This window comes from Panthera uncia (assembly GCF_023721935.1).
Source record: "Panthera uncia isolate 11264 chromosome B3 unlocalized genomic scaffold, Puncia_PCG_1.0 HiC_scaffold_1, whole genome shotgun sequence".
Classification (NCBI taxonomy): domain Eukaryota; kingdom Metazoa; phylum Chordata; class Mammalia; order Carnivora; family Felidae; genus Panthera; species Panthera uncia.
The window spans coordinates 24770932-24783399 of record NW_026057582.1 but is presented as its reverse complement, the minus strand read 5'-3'; the positions used below and the strand labels follow the sequence as shown (position 1 = coordinate 24783399).

The window sequence follows — 12468 nt, the reverse complement described above, 5'->3', positions numbered from 1 at the left end:
CCCCCCCCCGTCAGCGTGACTAACTCCCCTCAGCTTGTGTATTTGCTTTTTTGCCTTGTCAATGAAGATGCTGGCACATTAATTACCAGGTCTGTCCTCTGCGAGGCCTGTCAGTTCCTTGTCAATAGAGGGGGGAAGTGTCAGCTTACATTCATCTTGCTCTGCCTTTAAAACACCCATGGGCATTGCCTCCGCAGGGAGACCCATTCTGGGGCACACGGCAGTGAGGACACTGGTTCCTGGGCTTGACATATACGGACATACAGAAAACACAGGTCACAGAACACGCCTCTCACTCTGCGGGAAGCAACACCTAAGGATGTGCTCTGCAAATTGGATGCTGGGCCTGGGCGGGGGTATTTTAAGGTACAGAGGATGAGAGGTCCCTCCTGCCTCCTGCATTACTGCCTGGTGGTGTTAAAGTAGGATGAGCCTTGTGCGACGCTGTCCCACAGGCACAAACCGGAAGCTCTGGAGCCCTGGGCAAGCTTCCGTGGAGAGTCAAGGCCCAGCCCCTTCCTCGCCTGGCCCCCCCCCGCCCCACCCCTGGTGCAGGCCTGAAGAAGAAAAATCAGAAATCGACACTTCATACCGTAGCCCAGCCTGACATGTTCATGACTCACTTCTATCCAGACGTCACAGTGACTGGGGACGCCCGCGCTCGCTCTCTCTCTCTCTCTCTCACACACACACACACACACACACATGCACGCACACACACACACACACACACACACACACACACACACATGCTGGGATGAGGGGAAGTCTGCCACCCTGGGCTGGGAGTCAGGGGAGGGGACCTGGGGATAGAAACCCTGCAACCCACCAACAGGGGTTGGACGCCTCCTTTTTTATCTTAAAAATTCACCTGGCTTTTTGGGTTATTCACTATAACATATGGCTGCATAAAAAATGTCTTAAATGACTTACAATTAAAATTTCATTTTTTTCTGAAATCTTTGCCTTACATTGACCTTCCTGGAAGTTGAGTCTCAAAAACGCTTTGGCTTTTCCGAGAAACACAGGGCACAAACACCCCAGTGAAAGATCGAGGGGACCAGTCTAGGGGGTAAGGATATGGAGTATATATCTATGGGGTAAGGATAAGAACAGGGGCTCTTGGGTTTACATCCTGGCTCTCCCAAGCATCAGCCGTGTGGCCTTAGCTAAACCACTTGCTTCAGAACCTTGGCCTGTAAAATGGGTGTGATATTAGTACCTGTCACATGGAGCTTTTATGAGGATGAAATGCATTAATATACGCAAAGTGCTTAGGACAGCAGCTGACATGATACAGATGTTTGCGATTATTTTTCTGTAGAAGACCAACACAAAGCCACCAAATCAACTGCAGCGTCTGAAATTAGAGATCGCTCCTTCCTCCTTCCTAGGATGTGCTTCTGCCCTCGGCCTGTGCCGCACACCCAGCTCCTGGCCTCTGTTCGTGCATCTCTGTGTGCCAGGCGGTCGGTTCACAAACGTTCTCCTCTGTTCCAAGTGCTACGCCTGGACTGGCGGCTCAGTATCACAAAAGACTTTCTAGAGGGGGAGACAGACACATGCAAAGAACATGGTACGGACCACGTTCCGAACCGAAGACCCCCCATGAGCAAATGTCATGCTTTCTTTCTAAGAGTCACTGCTTGGCGGCAGGGGGCCAGCGGCAGGCAGGTTAAAGCGGTGGGTCCAGTAGAGTGTGATTATGATGATACTGTCTAGTGGCCTGGAACATTCTTGCCTCGTGTCTACATCAAGTCTCTTCTTTGATGTCACCTCACCTGCAGGGCCTTCTAGAACCCCGGGATAAACGACAACACTCTTCCCCAACCTGTCAATCACTATCCCCTACTTACCCTATTCATCTTCTTAGCACTTACCATCACCTGACATATTTTGACATGGTGTATTTCTTTGTTGTCGGTCTGCCCCACCAGAGTGATATAAGTTTCCTGAGGATAGGACCTTTGTTCTGTTTCCTCCTGAATCCCCTGTGTCTGGAGTAAAAATTGGCAGGTAAGTAGGTGGTCCATAGATATCTGTGAAATAAAGGAGCTGTGAGCATATCACCCTTTGGTGTCTTGACTTTCCCTTTGGTGAAGTAGGTAATGAAGCCCCACTTTTTTTTTTAAATTTACATTTTTTTTCTTTTTTCTTTTTTTTTTTAATTTTTTTTTCTTAATGTTTTTTATTTATTTTTGAGACAGAGAGAGACAGAGCATGAGCGGGGAAGGGGCAGAGAGAGAGGGAGACACAGAATCCGAAGCAGGCTCCAGGCTGAGCCGTCAGCACAGAGCCCGATGCGGGGCTCGAACTCACAGACTGTGAGATCATGACCTGAGCCGAAGTCGGACGCTCAACCGACTGAGCCACCCAGGTGCCCCTATTTATTTATTTTTGAGAGACAGAGGGAGACAGAGCACAAACGGGGGAGGGGCAGAGAGAGAGGAGACACAGAATCCAAAGCAGACTCCAGGCTCCGAGCTATCAGCACAGATCCTGACTCGGGGCTCGAACCCACAAACCGTGAGATCATGACCTGAACTGAAGTCAGACGCTTAACCCACGGAGCCACCCAGGCGTCCCAATGAAGCTCCACTCTTACTCGCCACATGGGGAAACTCTAACTTGAAAGTCAGTAAGATCCAGGGGCACCTGGCTGGCTCAGTGAGTCGAGCATGCCTTTGATCTTGGGGTCGTGAGTTCAAGCCCCACGTTGGGCGTAGAGCCTGCTTAAAACAAACAGAGAGAGAGAGAGAGAGAGAGAGAGAGAGAAGAGGTAAGACATGATAGACCTTTCATTCGTTGAAAGAAATTCAGCTGAGACCAAACCCACTTTGCACTCCCTGCTGCTTAGGTGATGGGGCGCTGTGGTCACAAACATTCCACGCGCTCCGCCCTGCGGCTGGTCCATCTGGTCCTGGAAATGATGAACCCTGGCTCTGCCATGTTCGAGTGGGTGACTGCCTGTGGGCACGGAGCTTAGGTCTGGGACTGTGACTTTGGGGATTTATGAGGACTTACCTGAGAGTCCCTAAGAGGGCTCCAGAATCAATCAGGTGGTTTGGGCAAGCTCAGGACCTCGGGAATGCCTGAAGATAGTCATGCAGGAGTTTAGGTTCTGAACCACTGAGCCAAATGAGAGATCTAGAATGGCAGGTCAGGGCCCAGGCTGGGCTGTTTCAGGACCAGGCAAGAGCAGGTTAAGAGGGCGTCCCAGGCAGGAGGTGCGGTCAGGGTGGGGTGGAAAGCCTCTCATCTGTGTGCTCACTCTCTGCAGCACCACTAAAAGGTCCTCCCTTGACCTCTGTGCTCCCAGCTATCCAGGCGCTGGATGGCTCCCTCAGAGAGAAAAATTTAGGTTGGCCAAATCTTCTTCCGGCTGAGCCCAGGGAAGGGCTAGAGGCCGGATGAGGGGTGGGGGGGAGGCCAAAATTCCAGTATCAGGGAGATTCACCATCAGACCCGGAATGGCTTCATTCCTGAGTCATGCTTTCCTACAGACTTAGAGCACCTCCCAGCACTCATGTATTCCACGAAGGGTGGTTTCTGATCTTAAATGGTGGACAAGGAAGACCTGGAATTTCCCTCTCGCTGCTCATGAGCTCCTACTCACCTGTCAAAACCCAAGCCAAAGTGCCCAACCTAAAACCGAGGTCCCTCCATTACCAAGCCGTGTGTTTGTGGAACTCTTCCTCATTAAGCTGAGCACATCAACAAGGACTTTGGCTTATTTATGACCACATTCCAAATGCTGAAGAAATCATGATTGACTAGAAGACCCCATAAAGCAAGGACAGGCCATGCTTCCTGACTGAAAACGTGATTATATCTCTCATTCCTCCCAAATAACCCAAGCATCTGCGCAGCTGAGGGGAGCAGGATGTTCCTGTTTGGCAGGGACTGCTCCCAGCTTTGATGACCTGCCTCAACCAGATGGGTATCTCTTCCAAGTTATCATGTGTACATACCCTGCAGGGGGCTGAGGGAGATGGTTACATAATCTAGGAAGAGTGCATCAGCCGGGAGCCCGAGGGCCCTCCTCCTCTAGCCATGGACCCCTGGCTCCATTTAGGCAGTTTCCTTCTATCCTCCAATCGCCCCACAGCTACCAGGCTCATTGGAAACAAGAATCCCTGACATGCGTACCCAGGCAGCTTTCCAGACACGTCAGAGAGCCCCTCTTTGGGGGGAGGGGACACTTGGGGGTAGAATCAGCTCGGAAGGGAATGTGGCCGCTCCTATCTGCCAACAGGCCCTGGGGCCCTGCGCTCTGGAGGGTCAATTGGTGCATTCCACCCTTGAGCAGTGTGAACCCCTGTCACTCCCCCAGCAACCCAGGCAAAGTGAGGTTCTTGATACGCCAGGGCACAGGGGACAGCCCCACCTGTAGCCTTCCCCCTGTAGCTCAGGAGTCTCAGGGCTCTGGGGCACAATCCACGTTACCAACAGCCTCCCAGCCTTCCACTTGTCACTCTCCCAACCAACCACCTGCACTAACCCCCAAACTGACTCTTTCCTTTAGGAAGATAATAGCATCAGTGCATCGCAATCAACAATTAGAGAGGACCTCATAGTTCACAATCATCTGGTATCTCACTTGATTCCCTGTATCCTGCTTTGAAGGAAGCACCATTCTTTCTACCTCACAGAAGAGAAACTTGACTCTCGGAGTGACTTCTCCAAGATCACTAGTACAGAAGAAATCTGAACCCCCTTCTATCTAATCCCAAAGCCTGAAAGAATTCTTTCCGAGCACCCCATCTGTGTATTTTATCGCCTTTGCTGGGCAAGCACTTGGTGAGGAAGGAAACACAGCCTAATCAATCCCCCCCAGAACAATGGGGACAAAGCTAGAACCCCAAAAAAGGGCAAGAGAGCAAAAGACACACATGTCAAGCTGCACTCTTAGCCCATATCGGCAACTCCTCCTTGCGAAGCCTTACCAGAGTGGCGGTCTGCCAACACCAGCTTCAGAACGAGGACCGCAGCCCCTGCCCTCCCCAGGGAGACTCCAGACACCTGGCTTGAAACACACAGCCCAAGACCGCAGGCCATGGGACAAGGGGCTGGACGTGTGCGGCAGGACTCAGACCGCGCCGTGATCAAGCATGTGGCCCTACAGCATGAAGCCCTGGGTTCAAATTCCAGCTCCGATCGTTTCTAGTTGGGTGTCCCTGGGCCTCAGTTCCTTCCTCTGTAAAAAGGCGGGATAGCAGTGGCTCTGTCAGGGGCGCTGTAAGGATGAAATGAGATCATGCAGACTGCTCACTGCAGGCTGCAGCCTTCAGGCTGGGTTGTAAGGTTGTGCGCTGCAGAAGCAAGGGCATAGGTCTGGAGGCAGGCTCCAGCCGGAGCATGGCTGCTTTGAAACCTTGAGCCCAGTGCTTTGAAACTGTGACTCCAGAGCTCATCACTGGGATGGAGGTACTCCCAAGGTCACAGTCATGTAGGGGAAATGCCCTGCACCTGTAAAGTGCCCCAAATCTACTCATTCCTTCCCTTCTCTCCCTTGGAATGTGAAATTGCCTGCAGAAAACATCTAACCTCTGGCTTTGGTTTGTTATCCAGAAGAACACATGGCTTTGTATGGGCCAGACACTCAACAAATAAATGAGTGTTCCCCTGGTGAGGGGAAAGGGGACAATGGATAGGCCCAGGGTGCTGATTGGGTGGAGGACAGCGGAGCAAGAAGGCAGGCAGGGTAGCAGGCAGGGGACGCTGGGGGAGGAGCAGACAGGGGTAGAGGACTGTCCTCTTACCTCACTCAGGGAGAACGGAGGACTGAGACAAGGCCAAGAGGGCTTTGTTCGACCTGCCATGTGTCTGCTGCTCACCTTGTGGTAGCCACCTGCTCTTCTCTTTCTAGGCCTGTTTTCTCTCTGCAGAATGGAGTGCTCTAAAAGGCCCCTCCCATTTAGAATTTTCTAGGATGCTCGGGATCCTGTTTCTCTGGGGCGCTCCCTGATTGTGCTTGAGGAGGACTGGACTTGCTGCTTGTGCATCGACTCCTGCCTCACCTTCTCTACCTCCTACCACTGTACCCTCCTTGTCAGACATGTGGGGTTCATTTGTAACCAGAGTTTACAAGCAGGATCTGGAAAAGCCAGTCTGCAGAAGTCCCAGCACTCGCTGGCTCCCTCCCCCACAGGGAGGACGAGGAGTGGCTCAGGGCAGGGAGACCTGCCTGACAGGTGTGGAGTACAGGGCAACAGGCCTGGGGACTGACACAGCCCAGCCCAGCCGTCCTTGGCCAGCTGGAGGACTGGAAGGGGGCCCGGGCTGGCTCTGGCTGCTCTCTAGTGGGGAGGAGAGGGTGCACCCCACCCCCCCAACCCGTGGCAGGGGCGGAAGTGGAACCTTCTGGGCTTTCCTGATGTCACCTCCCCAACAGGGGCTGATTGGCCCTGGGCTTCCCTCTCCCCTGGGGAAGTCTCTGGGCAGAGTGACCCAATGCCCTGTATTGCAGGCCAGTCCTCTGTCCGGCTCTGGCACAGGGGAGGGGGCAGGCGAGGCCAGGTTGCCCAACAGACAGATTAAGCGTGTGCTTAGGGCACTGGCAGTAAAAGGGCATCAACAGTGTCCTGGTTTTCGTTTGGTTTTTTTAAAGGGCTGATTCCTAGTATTTCAAAAATAGCAAGGAAGTAGTCACCCTGGGAAAAATCAGAACTTTGTTGGACTTCCTCACACTAATTTTAAGATTTAGAGTGGTTTTTATTTTGAGTTTGCATGGAGATGAGTGGGGGGAGGTACACCTCAACCTCCCAGCTCTCTGGGCTGCTTAAAGGTCTTAATCCAGCTCAGGGTAAGTCAAGGATCAGAGAAGGGGTGGGGACAAAAGGGGGTTGAAAAGGAGGCAGCATGTGACCTCAGGCCATGCCTCTGTCCCCAGGATGGGGAGGGCCTGCGGAAAGAAGGCTCACTGCTATTATACAGGGAAAGCTGGGCTAGCCTAGACACCATGTGCAGAGGCAGGTCTGCATTCCAGTGGAAAAGGTCTCGGGAAACCAGGCTGTGCAAAGGTGCGGGGAGGGTGGAGCAGGGTCCCTCAGGGACCTGGAACTTGTCCTGGCAGCCTAAAATTCTGACCGCTGGACCAGAGCTGGGATTTGTTCTCCCTGTGGGGGCCACTTTGAAGGAAGAGCTGACCACCCATTTCCTGGAAGATGGTTCCAAGGATGGCAGAGAGGGGCCTCAATGCCTCTTCTTCCACAGTCGGCTAGAGCAGGAGCATGTTACCCTCAATCCAACTGCCCTTCTACCCCAACCACACACTTACCAGCAGACATCAGCTAAGCACCAGCTATGAACCAAGTACTTTCCATACATTAGCTAATTTAACCCTCGTACTGTGATGTGGTCACCCTATCCCCATTCTACAGATGAGGAAACAGGCTCAGAGATGTCCATTACCTGCTTAAGAGCACACAGCTGCCTGGTGGCAGAGTGAGGATACAAACCCAGTTGTCTGACCAGCGTGCTTTACCCAATACCACAAATCTCACCCCTACCCCAGGCCTCTGGAGGGACAGAGACACAGGCTGCCTTCCCCAGCCCTTCTGGCCTGGCCATGAAGCTCTCAGCTTCTGTCACGCGCAGATGCGGGCCCTCCCAGGTTCATTATGGGCAGGGAGACCGCAAGCACCCCAGGGCCGAGAACCAGGACAGGCCACATAATTAGCAGGGCCCGTGCAAAATGAAAACGTAGGACCCCTTGCTCAAAATCATTAAGAACTTCAAGATGACAACAGCAAAGCATTAAACCATCCCTTTCAAATCTGGGGCTTGGTATGACCCCACAGGTCCACGCTCCTGAAGCCAGTCCTGCCCAGAACCCACACTATCCCCGGAACAAACTCCTCCCGTAACTGGAGAAATCATGCAGCCAAGTCAAGTGGGTTTGATTTCAAGGAGCCCTCAGAGCAAAGGTCTTCGGAAGCAAATCCTCCGCTGGCCCAGAGGCCGGGCTTCCCATCCCCAGGTGCACACAACCCCAACTCTTATCTTCTAGGTAGCATGTGCATGTAACCAGGGATCTGCCCATCAGCCCACAGAGCAAATGCTGTCCCAGAAGGGGTGAGGCAAGTGACCCCTGAGGACATGAGGGTGCATGTTATGGAGCAAAGGGGCGAGGGGGGCTCTACCCACATTCCTCTTCTAATTAATTCTAGCACCTCTTCCTTCACCTGTTTCTCATTCCATGCGGGAGACACCCTCTTTCCTCGTCTGACCAACGTTTAATGAGCATCTAGGTACTGTGCTGAGGCGTCAAGAAAAATACTAATAATTTCACTCCAGAACAGTGCCTGGCCCCTGCCATTCTTCGATGTTTGTAGAAGCGGTAGAGGGAGCTTCTGCAGGATGAGTGTTAGCATCCTCCCCACAGCCTGGCAGGCAGGCATCACTGCCCCTCTTGGCCTGGGAGGATGCTGAGGCTTACAGTCACGTGCAGAAGGTCCCACAGCGACTGAGCAGAGAAGTCCCGACGGCTTCTAGTGCAAGCAGCATCCAAAGCTGCCAGCAGAGAGCCCTGTCTGACCCAAGAGAGGGCCCATAAATAGGCCAACACTTTACGAGAAGCCCTCCATCAGCCCTGTGCTGGCTTCTTCCCGCTGCTCTCAGTGGAAGAGGCACCCAATCCTGTCGCAGGTGAGTCCCTCCACCTGTGCCTTCCCTGTCCCAAGCCCTTCTCTGAGCGTTTTCCAGGCATTTACACATATAATCCACCCAGCAGCACTATGAATTAGGTATAATTCTCATACTTATCTTCCTGGTGGGGAAACTGAGGGACAGAGGGGAAAGCAAGTAAACGGAGAAGCTGGGATACAAACCCGGGCTGTCTGGCTCCAGAATCCACGCTCTGGGCCATTACACATCTCTGGAGGCACCCTGCCTGGGTTCAACTCCCAGCATACCGGCAGCATCACATGGTAGCTTTATAACCTTGAGCAAGCTACTTAACCTTTCTCTGTCTATATCCTTCCTCTGTAAAATGTGCATAATAACGGCACCTACCTCCTAGGGCTGTTGTGCGGACTGAGCAGGTTAGCATCTATAAAGCACTTAGACCGGTGCCTGGCACATAGGAGACACAATGTAGATGGCGGCTATTTTAGTAGGACTCTTCAGTACCCTGCACTGCTTCTCCTGGATGTCTCCTCCCCTCTTGGGGGCTGTCACTCATTCATTACCATCCCCCTTCTGGTATATTCAACCACTCCTTCTCCACTAGCTTTTCCCTATAGATGTGCTTATGTCTCTCTCAGTGTGCACCAGAGAGACCCCACCCACCCGCCCCTGGCTGCCAAGGTCTCCGCTTCCCTTCAGGGCCAAGACTCTGGGGACAAGCTGGGTCTTCTGCTGCCCCTGCACTTCCCCCCCACCTCCATCCTGCACATATTGCTCTGGTTAGGGTCTCCGGGGACCTCCCTGCTGCCGAATTGAACGGACACCTTTCCGGCCTGATCTTCCTCCATCTAGGCCAGCACCCAGCCCTATCCACAGCATCTCCTTTGGCAGGCAGGACACTCTTTCCTGTGGCTGTCCTCCCACCCCTCCGGCTACTCATCTCCTCCCCCAGCCCTGGAAGGTGAGTGCTCCCAGTATTCCACAGCCTTGTCATTCTGCCCGCTTTCCCTCAGGGACCTCTTGCAAACTCACGCCTCCGATGCCACCCACAAGGAAGACAACCCCTCTTCTGCTCCTGCCCAGACCTGTCTGCAGAGTCCAGACAGGCATGTCCACCTACCTACCTGGCATCGCCCCCCCAGTTGGCCCATGGCACCTCAGGCAGTGTCCAAAAGTGACCAGACCTCTTCCCCTAAACCTGCCCCCATGCTGCATTGCCTGAGGGCTAGCCCAGCCTCCTTCCTTCCTCTGCCTGTCCCTCATGCACCTGAGTGCATCTCGCACTGGGGCCTGCCTTCCCTCCTCCCAACATCTCTGAGCCCCTCCCTATACCACTGCCCTTCCTTACTTTGGCTTCAGCACCTCCTGCCTGGATCCTACCATCGCCTTCTAGCTGGTTTCCTAGCCTTCGTTCTCTTTCCCGGCTAATCTAGTCCTCACACTACTGCCGGAAAGTAAACCAAACAGCAAATCAGACTGTGTCCCTCCGCTTGTATTTTTCAAAGGCCCTTCAGGATTAATTCCAAGCTCCTCAGCTTGGCTCAGGAGGTCCTGCTTGTTGGACCTCTCCCCACCCACCAGCCAAACCAAGCTAACTCCTTGCCCTTCTCCAATGGAACCGTGATCTCCTGCCTCCTAGTCCCCTTCCCCCCACCTCTCTCCTTCCTTTATAAGCCTGACCTTCTGGAAGGGGATTTTTCCAGTGCCCCAGATGGGACAGGCCCCATCTGTGCTCCTGGGGCCCCTCGGTCAGAGCACTTATCCGTCCTCTGCCCCTCCCAGCACTGGGGGCAGGGGCATGCGAGGGAGGGAGCACCTGGGCCAAGCAAGAGTAAGGGCAGCAATACTGCTAACATTCATTGAGAGCCTTGCTGACTTGCATTATGTGTTTTAATTCTTCCAACATCCTTGTGAGGGGTAATCCCATTTCACAGGAGGACCCCAAGGCCCTGAGAGATCAAGCAACTTGCCTGAAGTTAACAGCAGAGTCAGGATTTGAACCCAGACATTAATCAGTCGGTATCTGTTGGGCGATGAGAAGCACTGAAGGAGAAGCAGGAGGACTGGGGGAACAAAAGGAGAGGGTGCAGCCTTTCAGACACGCAACAGCCTGGGCTCTAGGTGTCTCCCACCACCTCTGCAATCCTGAGGGAACAGGAGCCCTGCTTCAGGCACTCAGCCTCAGTGGGGAGGAGAGAGAGCCCTGGGAAGAAGTCACCGGCAGGTGGGACAGGAGATGAAGGGATAAGGAGGCTGCAGGCTCTGACTCAGCTGCTTCCCAGGGAGAAGGGCTTGACCTGAACCATGTGGAATTAAGAAAAGTTGGTGCAGGCTGTCAGAGGCCCTCCCTTTCCCCAGGGCGCTGGAGGCAGCCAGCGGCTTTGGCTGGCAGACACCTGCTGACCCCTTCCGCCTCTGTGGGGGAGGGGCACGGCGGCCCACTGGTAGGAGCCGGTTACGTGTGGGCTGTGCCTGAGGCTGACCAGGGGCTGCAGGGTGCCAGCTCTCCCAGCCCGGCTGGGGCTGGCCCTGCCTGCCAGCTGAGTTGTTCCACTCACCCAAGTGGCATGGAGATCCTTCTGGGGCAGGACGGGGCTGGAGCCGGAGAAGCTGCCTCCGGGCAGATGGCCTGGCCAGGTAGTTTAACTGCCTCCCCGTAATGGGGGGCAGGGAGCCCACAGCAGCTCTTGCTCTGGGGTCCCCACCTCTTCCCCTTTCCTGTCCTGCCCTGGGGAGCTCCCCGGATACCTCTCTCTCCGTCCCCTAAAACGATCCTAATGCTAGAGGGCTCCCTCACCCCCAGCGAATTGGGCTTGTTGGCAACTCCCCGAGCCAGGAGTCTCGGGAGTCGGTCGCCTGGCCCTGGCCAGACAGAGCACTGCGGGCCTACAGCTCCAAGCCGGCGAGGAGGGGAGGGGCGAGTTTGTAGGAGGTGGTCACGTGACCGTCTGGGCCGAGACCCAGGGGCGCAGAGTTAATTCCTTCGCGTTCACGTGGCCGGCATTCCACAGCTGCCTCTCCCGGGGTGCTGGCCGCCAGCGTCGCCCCGGCTCCCCCAGCGACCCAAACCTGTTCTCCGAGGCAGCCGGACCCCCTGGAGTCGCGGCTCCTGAGCCACCAACCCCCGTGGCCTGGATTTCAAGCGCTCAGTCCTTGCGACAAAAGCCAGGCCTCCATGGAAGGGTTTGCGTTGGGGAAGAGTGAGGCAAGAGTGAGGCTGGGAGGGAGCGTGGGGCTAGGGGAGCGCGAGGTTAGCCTCCAGATGGGAGAGGAGGCCCGCGGCCAGGCAAGGGCAAGTTATTTACAGCTCTGACCTTCGGTTGTGTTGTCTGGAAAATGGGAGTGATAATAGTACCTACTGTGGGTACTTTCCTGTCCCCGGAGAGTAATGCAACAAGCAGCCATAATAAAAGAGAAATAGTATATGACAATGCCTGGCCGGCTGTCTGCTCCAAAGGTGTACTCAATAATGTTCCTCCCTTGCTCTTTCTTTTAGCCACAGGTTCCTGGTCTGTCACCTAGGGAAGCAGTTGAGCCGGCTTCACTGAGCTGTCTGTGGTGGGTGTTGGGAGAGAAAGCACACTGCAGGGGATACCTGGCCTCCATGGCCACTGCCCCACTTCTCCCCACCCCCATTCCCTCCAGAGAACCCCCTACACCACACAGGGGAGCCCAACACATCACAGTGGTGCAGGTGCACTGGGTGTGGGCCAGGGACACACACACACACACACACACACACACACACACCCTTTGTCCGGAGCCTGTGAAGAATAACAGCTAACCCCTGGCTGTGGGGTTAGGAGACACCCCAGACTCAGATACCCCTGACCCAGGTCC

The 12468-nt window shown here is 54.5% G+C and overlaps 1 long non-coding RNA gene across 1 annotated transcript in view; it reads right to left on the bottom strand.

Moving 5' to 3' along the window:
- The window catches only part of LOC125909321 (uncharacterized), a 26873-nt gene extending 15306 nt beyond the window's left edge, over nucleotides 1-11567 (bottom strand). Inside the window, exons 1-2 of the long non-coding RNA XR_007453654.1 lie at nucleotides 11187-11567; nucleotides 1881-1997 (exon numbers count right to left, since the gene is read on the bottom strand). This is a non-coding gene — a long non-coding RNA (uncharacterized LOC125909321). The remainder of the gene's footprint in view (nucleotides 1-1880; nucleotides 1998-11186) is intronic.
- Nucleotides 11568-12468: the final 901 nt, after the last annotated feature.